This window comes from Dermacentor variabilis, chromosome 6 (assembly GCF_050947875.1).
Source record: "Dermacentor variabilis isolate Ectoservices chromosome 6, ASM5094787v1, whole genome shotgun sequence".
NCBI classification, from domain to species: Eukaryota; Metazoa; Arthropoda; class Arachnida; order Ixodida; family Ixodidae; genus Dermacentor; species Dermacentor variabilis.
In genome coordinates this window covers 106,663,802-106,674,824 of record NC_134573.1, presented here as the reverse complement: position 1 = coordinate 106,674,824, position 11,023 = coordinate 106,663,802, and positions in this window count along the sequence as shown.

Below are 11,023 nucleotides of genomic sequence, written 5' to 3'. Positions count from 1 at the left end.
ACGCATTGAGCAGCGCTCACATTTCTCATTAGGGGGTAACGTAACCATCGGTGAATTTTTTCGCTGCGCGAAATTTTTTAGATTAGAGCATTGCATATCATGATGGCGTTCTTGTCACCATACGAGCTTCCAGAATACGGATCTCTACATCGGGAATATATTGCGCCGTTGTGGGCGTAATTACCGACATTGCGTTAATTAAAGTTTCAATGTTTGAGTCTAGGTAGTTTATTAAACAAATGAGCCATTTGGAGCCCGCCCACGACGTTGCCTAGCTGAGCGAAGAAACGTATTTTCATTAAAAAACTCCTGCTCGCTATATGCATTACGTGCTTATCCTAGATTAGTGGATATTGCACAGGCCAATAGGCCCGTTTCTCATTTTAGGAAGAGGAAGATTACTTTCTGCCTTATAAAGAAAAAGCCGTGTTGTTTTTCAGCATTGTTAATATATTTTTATACGTTTTTGTACCCTGCATCATTTAAACTGTATTTAATTTCAATATTTATCTATGATTTGGGATGTTTTTCTTTTACAGAATCTACACAGAAATGGTAAGTTAAAGAAAACCAAAGCAGGAAGTTTTCAAATCCGTAACTCTGCCCCAAGAACACACATAACAATTTCATAAACTGGGTGCATTTGTCGGAACATCTCAAGCAGACAAATTTAATATATAAATCTGCAATCCACATGAAGTTGGTTCGATAGTTTTGAAGAAGCATAATCAACCAATGAGCGCCATACTTCAAAGCGGCGTACCGCACATCAGTTTTCTTTCGGATTTCATTTCCTTGTTTTATTTGCTATGCCCTGGTTATACATTTATGTACACATTTTGTTGGAGGACCATCGTAGCAGTATCCAGTCGCTGCATGTAATCTATGTACTCCTTTGTCCATTGATGTATATAAGCTGTTTAATTAGCTGCGGCAAATTTTTAAATATTGCCGGTGCTAGATAGCACAATACTAACGATTGATATCAATTGCTTGAGGAGGTGGCCGCTACTTCTGCGATAAATCAACACGCATAATTAAAGAATGAATATAATCACGCTAAATAATTTCAAGTTAGTTGTTTTACGGCACATCTTACAAACTAGTAATTGTAGTTAATGAGTATGCAGATCGACTTATAACGAATTTTGAGGTTCATTCATTTTTTATTCATTTCATTTATTTATCATTGTTACATGAATTGTACAAATAACTGTTGGGCCCGCAGCGAAAGGCTAGTATGGGTCCGCAGTCAATATGCATATATCAGCAGCTACAAAATTTAGTACACATCTACTTCCTAGCGATAAAATATCCAACAATTCAGTGATCACAAACACATGCAACTAAAAAAGAATATACACAGATGGTACAAAAAGGAATCAAGCAATTTCTGACCGGTACAGATTTTTGAGAGCGATTACAAAAACAGGCAACTAAAAATAACTACAGTAGATTACACAAAAAATGAATCAAGCAATTTTAGATCGCTACAACTTCTCGAAACAGCTTCGACATATGAGCCACCAAACTTGCGGTAAAAAAAATCACTTTTGTTCCACTTACATTTTTAGACAAAAAGAAAACGCGGCTCTATGCACTAAAGCACAAAATTAAGTGGAGCGCCGATGCATTTCATTAAAAGCTTTGAACGTTATCACATCGAACCTGGCGCAGTTTCGAGAATTTGTTCCAAATCGATACGCCTTGCATATTCACTACAGCTGCATTTCGGAGTTTCAACTATGTGCCATAAAGTAGTTATTTAATAAGGTAACTGTCATCCATGTGTTAATTGCTGAATTCAGCAATTTGATTTCTCGGGGATATAATAGCCGCGTGGTCGAGTAATTTAGGCCAAGGACTTGAATGGCGCTATCTCCCACAGGCAATTTTTTTTAAATTGGTGCAGCTAAATGAACACTCTTGTTGTTTTCTTCTGCCTTATTACTACACTGTCATTATACACTGTGTACATATACATGCCTTAATAAAGTAAATGTCATTCGAATGCTCTTTAAAAGCGAGACTGACCCGCAAATACAGCGCTTATGACGGCAACCTCACTACCCACCGTCTTTCGACATGTTGCCATCATCATCAATGGTGTGTACTCGCGAGCCACCGCTTTGCGTACGGCCAGCTATTTCTTTTTTTTTTTACAAAGCAAGCAGCTTACAATTTTAGAAGGAAGCTCGTGAGTTTCTCTCTAAATACAAGAGAACGGAGAAATCGCTTTTTTTTTCGGCAACCACTGCCCCTATATTGATTAGGCTTGTTGCATTTAGTACAAAATGCTAAAATCTAAATTTAGAAGTCATTTTTACTTGTGTCGTCAATATTTAAGAACATCCCTGAAAAATACGAAATTTCAGAAAACTAAGCTAACGAGTTTATAGCCCTTAAACTCAGCAGTGAAAACCGATACAATTCTATAAGCTTTGTCTATAGTAATAAACCTAAATCGGAAAGAAGTACGGTACGCCGCTTTGAAGTACGCCGCTCATTGGTTGATTATGCGTCTTCAAAACTATCGGAACAACTTCATGTGGGTTGCAAATTTATTTATTAAATTTGTCCGTTTGAGATGTTCCAACAAATGCATCCAGTTTATGAAATTGTTATATGTGTTCTTGGGGCAGAGTTACGGATTTGAAAACGTCCTGCTTCGATTTTCTTTAACTTACCATTTTTGTGCAGTTTCTGTAAAAAAAAAGGATTCCAAATCACATACAAATATTCCGCTTGTTAACGTCAGTAGAAATTCATTTTCTCTTTCAAATGCATCAAATTTCGTTCAAATAGGTTTATCGTTTGCGTAATAAAACCATTTTGGAGTTGGTAGTGACTACAGTTACGGGGCCGGGCACATTAACATATGCACTGCAGTGACGGGGCCCGGCTGCATTGAAGCTTCACTCTGTTATGCTCCTTTTGGTTATACAAAAGCCGGCATTAAGAATCATGACGCACTTGAGAACCGATACATCCAGCAGGCCACTGTTCAACTAAACATATTGCCATTCGTTCTTATGCGTGAGCATAAAACAGGTAGCTACATAAACAGTGTTGTGAAACGTAATCATCCTTTCCCTGAATCCATTTTTTTTTTCATCATCATACCAGAAGTACTGCCGCTGGAAATTGCAACCTGCCTCCTGTACATATCGCATATGGCAAAAGACTACTTGAATGTGCTGGAGTTACGGCATGGAACAACATAGCCTCCAAAATAGGAAACACAATATTTCGGCAAAGCACTATTTATTAGCTATAAACCACTGGTTCTGTGCCTGCGTTCTTGCTTGGCGTTCCGTTGTTTGCGGTTTGATAATTTATGTAACTGGTGATAATTTCTATGCACGCCGTAAAATTTTTTTTTTCTATTTTGAACGTGCTAATGTGTTGCATTCATCCCCTATATTGATCCCCCTATGCTTGTACTGAATGTCTACTATATTTAGCATATCCGGACCCATCCTCTAGCCTACCGCTATTGGGTCCAACACCCAATAGCGGTAGTCTAGGGGATGGCGCTGTGACACCTATGATGATAATAATAAAGAAAGAGAGAAAGAAAGTTCACTAGAATGGAAAGGGAACGGTAAAGAGCACATTAAAGAAAAAGGCATGTCATATGTCATGCTTGTGTAGCACCTGACAATGAATATTCTACTGGATTAAGAAAAAGCAGCAGCCGGTAATTGCTCGCTTAGAAGACCGATAAACATACAGTGCGATGTAACGTGAGAAATAATTACATTGAAGCTTTCAAGATTTTAGAAGAAAAACAAAACACTCGTGACGGCACATCACAAGTCGCAGTAGGTATTGAAGCCTACATATAACCAAATTATTTGTGAACAGCTCCGATAGTGTCCATGTAACAATGGTTCTTGTGTACTGTCAAATGCTCATATACTGCGGCATAAAGCTCACGGTACGGTGCCAAAACGCGCTCGCGGCGAAAACGAAACATTGTGCGCGGACATGCATGTAGACGTGCAAATCGGTCACTGCGAACCTGTGCGATCACTGCATTGAAGCTTCATTCTGCTTTGCTCCATTTGGTCACACAGACAGCTCACTGTAAGAACATATTTCACATAGTTTTCTATCAGCGATTACCTACCTTTCACACCAGCAACCGGTTCGGGGGAATCGATCGCGGCGACTGCGCGCAGTGTCCCAGCTTACCGTACGTATTAGGTAAAGAGATAACGTCCGTAAACCATTCTGTGCCTTCTGTTTGTCCAAGATTATTGCTTTAAAGGTAAAATACTTCTGTCATTTCGAGAGGACTTTGCATAAATGTCGAGGAAGGCTCCCACGTAGTATCTTTATTTAGCGCCGATAGCCAAACCTGTGCGGAGCGCGTCGCGTTATCCCTCAGACTACGCAAGTGAGGCGCTTCCAACCGATGGCGACTTCGTAAGTCTTCGCCCCCATAGTTGTATGAAATTATACGCTCGCCCCCAATACCGACATCGTTATAGTGACGGCCTCGTCGCTACAGCGTTGTCGTTAATGTGACGGGCCACGTCACTGTAGTGCTGATGTTAAAGTACCGCTCCCCGTCACTGTAGTCAGTACCTTCGGAGTTTTACTTGAACTTAAATATGTATATAGGAATCCTCGAGCTAAATCTTCCGCCTAATGCCATTGCGGCTGGTATAGCAGCGAACGCCTGGCGCCGAACACTTGCTGCGGCGAAGGAGTTATGTTCGACGAAAGTATGGTGTAGGTTTAGAGCGGTGCCGGTAGCTAGACATTGGCGCTGCCGCCAAAGGAAAGAGGGCAACGAAGGCGATTCACAAGACACCTCCTAATGGGGCAGTGCCAGTGATGATGATGCAGGCCTGGCGAAATGCAGGACGGTGATATCGACGTCGTAGGCACTCTGTTTCCGCTCTTGATTCAGTTTCAAAGAATCGTCGAAAGGTCGTGTGGTTATTGGGGGAGCTTCATTACTGAAAAGCTCTTCAGTCAACAAGAAAATATTAAGGACGGCCACCAAGGTACTCATTTGCCTTAGCAACGTAAGATATATATATATATATATATATATATATATATATATATATATATATATATATATATATATATATATATATATATATATATATATATAAACTATTAGCTATACAAATGCAGGCCAGTTTCCGCGATGTGCATCAATAGTGCTCGACGGTTGTTCCCATAGAGCCAAGAATCATAGTCTGGTGGTCTCGTGGGGTGAAGGCCCACTGTTGACAGGTAGCGCCGTCGTATCTGTTTTAAGCCTGAGCATGTCCACAACAGGTGTTTGTAGACACGGACGCTCGAGTTCGGCAATACGGGCAAGTATCCCCAAATGGTCCACGCAGGTGTTGTGGCCAGGCATGAGTGACCGATGGCGTGAATTCCACCTCCACATGGAGTCTCCGCAACACCAACTCCTCCTTGCGAGAATGGCAGGCTGGGAGGTGGTCTTACCCGTTAATTCAGGTTAATTAACGTACCTTAGTTAATTACACTCCTAACTGCGCAGATTACTCCTTGTTAAGAGCCCATCGGCCAATCTCGATACTGGATCTGTAACAGTAACGTCCTCTTTATTGCTATTTCTCTAATTCAAAAAAAGAGGCCACTAAGACGAGATTCTCCGGGGCGCATTGGTGTGTATTGTTATTAGTGTATTACGCCGTTCGTTGTTCCATGCTTTTCGATGTTTGTTATTCGGGAGGTAAGAGAGGCTCCCCCATAACACCTTGTCATTCTTTCTTCGCTTTCAACGCTGTGAAGTCACCGCAGCTTCACGTATGCCACCGCATCCTGCTTGAGCGCCATCTTACTTTTGCATAGAGCACGTTACCTAACCTTTACTTCCCTTGAATTTCTTTCTTTTTAGACGGCACTGCCTTTTAGATTAACCCATATTTCTTTAGAGTGCACAATCTCTGGGATCGGCCTGCCTTTTCTTTCAGTAAAGCCACACCGTTGCGGCTTTAGTCATGCGCAAATTGAACGAGCACATCTGGGTTTCATTTCGGCCTTTTTTCGCTAATTGCGCACTATTACTGATCCGTAGATGGCTCCTTGCTAAATTGGTGCGTCTTTTTTGTTCCAAGTGTAATTTTGACGCCTTCTTCGTTGTCCTATAAGTTTCAACACGAAAATAGTTGATTAACCTGATCCAACGAACCCCACATTGATCTCAACTCACCAATCAAGACATCTTCGAAAATTCGGTGCACCTTAAGAAAGCAAGCTGTATTCGCCCTGAATATAAGCCACAACACGTGCACACTAACCGAAGAGGTTGTATGAGTAAGCGCACCTCGGTTCTGCGTAATAAAGAAGTGTCTCCATAAAAAAAGAACACATATAGTCGACTAATAGCTATGTCTAAAGCACACCGACCTCTTAAAAAGACTGTGTAATAAATTGAACCCATTATTTGGTTTGCTTGATTTTCATTCATTTATCCATCGATATAGGCCACTGGGTGTGTACCCATTCATGGTCAATCCACCAGAACGCATACGTGGCAATATCCGACACAGGAGGTACACAATCTCCAAATGTATCAGGCTGTGTGTCGTACTCCTCTGTGCATAAAATTGTCGTAACTATTTTTCCCTTACGAGGACGCTGGATGTGTAGGAGACGGGTGCTTCGACTCCTCCCCGAGTCGCTCCGTGATGAGGGAAGCTGGTGCGAACCGCGAGTCGTGTCAGCAGTCGCGCAGCCACGTACTTGTGCTCCGTGTCAAGTTATTTGTGGTATCGGACCTTGTTGTTACCGGATGTGTTACCTTATCGCGTTTGATTGGTGGCGCTGGGACAAAGAAGGCTGCCGGCAACTTTTCAAGGCCATGGGTCTACCTGACACAAGCAACAGTAACCCTCCTCCTCCTGCTCAACAAGCACCATACGTCCCCTTCGTCCTCGCTGCCTAGACGTCTCGTGCGCATCCGTCTGATTTTGTGATTTTTCACTATGGCGTAGCGTGTGAGTAGTGCAGCGCGTAAGTATGAAAATTGCATGGCTCTAAAGGTGTGACCTTTGTGGTGGGGAAACATAATCATTACGGGTTGCATAGGTTGAAAGTAAACAGAAGTGTACGCATCGTAGCCAAAATTGGCATCGTCGTTATTCGTATAAAAACTTCATAAAAACCGCTTAACTGAAGCTTAGCTTCACATAGATTTCACCATGTGCGTTCGATATAAAATTAGTTTTTTGCAGCTAAAAAAAAATTTCACAACTCATCTGTCAACTGGTCTCAGTTTTGACAACTCTACGTTTACGTTGCCCTCTCACACAATAGAGATTTGAGCCTGTCATGCATATGAGCATATCGCAGGCACTATCAAGGCACTTTACCAATGTATTTAAGATGAATAGTGTGCGCGATCTGTCCCAGAAGCTTTGCAGTATGCTTTAAAAAACGGGTTGACCAAATTTAACTACATTGATGTGGTCACCTTTAAATTTGACATTAATTTGCAAATTATGGTTCCACCTATTCTTCCACAACTGCTGGAAGCAACCTTGGAAATCTTTTGTTCAGCGGTTTAGTAGCGGTGTCGTTTCTTTATTAACTGTCATCTCCTCTTTGAAATGCCTCCCCCGGAGCATTGTATTGAATATAGGGAACAAAAAGCTTCAGGGCGCTAAATCCGGCGATAGGGTAGGTTTGCACTGATGGAATTGCTCACCAGAATTTCACGCACTATGATTAAAGAGTGCGCCGGGGCATTATAGCGGTGCGAAATCCACTCAATTTATTTCGACAACCTTGAACGCAAGCGGCACGCATGGTCTCAGATGTTTTGGGACCTCAACGTCAAACCGCACATTGACAGGTATAAACTTGTAATGCACAATTTCATAGTAGCTAAAAAACGCGATCAGCGGGCCTGAGTTCAGTTTTATATTCCGCGCTTTCAATTTTTTTGGCCTTCGCTCATCTTTCTTTTTTCTTTCTTCTTTTTATTCACTCATTGCTCTGCGCGGCAAGCTTGATGTCGTATTCGTAAATCCAGATTTTGTTACCGATGAAGACCTTTACTGGGAAATCGTCACTCTCGTCTGTAGTTTTCCACTGAACGCAACATTGTTTTAGTCGCAACTTTTGCTCAGGAGGTTGAAGTTTCGGCACTATCTTGGCGCGAATCTTCTTCATTTCCGAATGCTCTGTCTAAATTCGGTGAACGATTGACTCTTCCAAACAACGTACTTCTGCTATCATTCTAACAATAAATCGGCGGTCACTGAGCGCAAGAGAACACACGCGATCGATGTTCGCATCTTCGCACGAGATGGAGGAGATGGAGGAGGACAGCTGAGCTACACTTCATTCCGAAAGTGGCCTTCTTGGAATGCTTCCATGAATGGTGGCACCGCTGGCAGAACGCTATTTCTTCCCCTTACTCCTCCCCCGTGCAGTACTGTTGAGGTGACTTCCTAAGCGAGAGACAGTTACGGTACTGCACTTTTCTTTTCCCACTTCAAGGTCACTTACTACTAATACTCCCAAGGAGACTACTTTGAGGATGATTAGGTTTCCAATGCTCCAGTTGTGCCAGTTTTTTTTCTTTGACCAAAGGTCGGATGTTTTCTAACAGACCTTGTATATTCTAACTCGCCGGGTGCACGCCACTCGTGCACCATTTTTTTTATAGGATGCACAAGCTTTCCATAATGACAGCAGCGCCAGATGGCACAGTCGTTAATCCGTTTCAGACATCAGGTCCAACGCTGTGGAAGCTACGCAAGAAGTTTGGTGACAAAAATTTATCACGCCGCGCGTTCCGTCTATGCTTTACTGCAAGCCATCGGCGTTCGCTCGCACGTGCATGCACCTGAGGCTGTCGCGATGGTCTGCAAATAAGAAACCCGAAAAGAAAAACACATAAAAACACATCAATCTAAGGCACTAGCAGCCGTATACAACAGTTCGCTTTTAAGGATTGCAACTGTTTTCATTTATTACTGAGACTGCGTAAACAACAGTTTTGCACTATTCCCAGTAAACCACCAACATCCTGTCAACATCCAGGTATTATCCATTCACCCACGTATAACGTCTAAAGGACGTCTTACTAACAATTATTTTGCTACTATAAAGTACCCGACGTGTGGTTGACGTTCCTTCTACTTTAGAATTAGACTCTTTATGGACATTACATATAGAAGTCGTAACCGCCCTGGTGACTTAGCGGTTATGTTGTTACGTTGCTAAGCACCATGTCGCGAGATCAAGGGCGCTATAACGTAAAACAACTCCAAACTTTTCTATTCCAATTCTGCTATCAGCCCTCCACGATTGGTCAAAAACTTTTTTCGACCACCCCCACTTCACCTGTCTGTCACGCGACGTCACGAAAACCGCGATACCTCCCCATCTGATATGATGTGTACACACTGATTATGCATGATTTGACAGAAAAAAAGAAAAACAGTTATTTCTGATTCAACCCCTTTTCGCCATTAGCCCTCGGCTATTGGTAAAAAGTTTTCGGGCTGCATCCACTTCACCTGCCTGTCACGCGACGTCACAAAACAGCAAGAACTCTCCGCATCAAAGTGACGTGTACGCGTTAAAGATGCATTAATATGCCGAACAAAACTGAATTTTCTTCGGAATAGCCGCAGGCTGCCCCGTTCCGAAAGGAATAGAAGATGGCTGCCGCCGATCGCTCAGACGCTGGCTACTCGCACCTGCCGGAGAGCATGGGTGTATTTGCGTATAATAAAACTTCTTGCGTGGCCGTGCAGCGTTTTCTAGCACTTTCGGCACGTTTACCCCCTCATTCTGCCAACCCTTCTTTGCTGAGGTCCGTTTTAGGGTCATTCTTGAGCTTCCGTTGCATGCCGGCGCGATTTTCTACCAGCCACCGCAAGCTAAGTAAGGGAAAGCCGACCAATCGTAGACGCCGGCACCACCCTCTTCATCCGGTTATCGACTTTCAGTGCAGTGGCTCGGCCCCATCGAATCCCTCTCCACTTGAGCGTTCTCCTCGCCTCTTGTCAGCCAATTAGATACGACAAGCCGCTCAGTGTAGGCAATGTTATTCGTTTTTCAAGCAAACAAAAGTGACCTCCTATGAACGAGGAGAGCGTTTGATTGGTCTGTTCAGACAACCCTGCGGGTGACCGCCTGGTGCTTGCGTTGGTGGTTACGCAAATTTGACGTCAGGAGATTGGAATAGAAACATATTGGAATAGTTTTACGGTATAGGGCCCCAAATCCCGGACGCGGCAGACGTATTTAAATAGGGGCGAAATGCAACAACTTCCGCGTCCTGTGCATTGGGGGCACTTTAAAATTCCCCAGGTGGTCAAAATTAATCTGGAGTCCCTCACTATGGCGTGCCTCAATAAAATTATGGTTTTGGCACACGGAACCCCAGAATCTAATCATTCAACTGACTTCGCATAGATGTGCCCGCTACGTCATATCGGTCGGCTGCAGTGGAAATTTTCTTGGTGTTGCGTTTCGCCTGCGACACGTGGTTTTGCCGGCGCGACTGCGGCGGGGCGGCAGACATTTTGGCCCGATCGTCGTCGCCGCAACGCTCCCCGCCAGGTGTTTCCAGGCGCGACTGCGGCGATGCGACCGCAAAGGATCACCCTCTCCTTCCAGTCATTGTGCCTGAACCAGGCGATGCGACAGCAGGGGCACCCTCTCCTTCCAGTCATTGTGCCCGAACCAGGCGATGCGAAAGCAGGGATCACCCTCTCATCCCAGTCTTTGTGCCCGACCGGCGGCGCTACGACAGTGTGCGTCACCATTAGCCCATTGTACAATCACGTGCTCGTCAATTGAGGGGTTCCTTCTTGCCCTCAACTGCGAGAGTATAAAAACAGCTGCCCCCGGACGCCAAAAGGAGGGCTCCGATTTCTTCTGTTGAGTAAAGTGCTCTCCCGTCTCTCTACTTCGGTCAACCTGACCGCCAACTCTTTGCAATGTTAAAATAAACAAGTTGTTTTGTTGTTACCAGTCGACTCATGCTTTGCCGGGACCTTCGGATGCT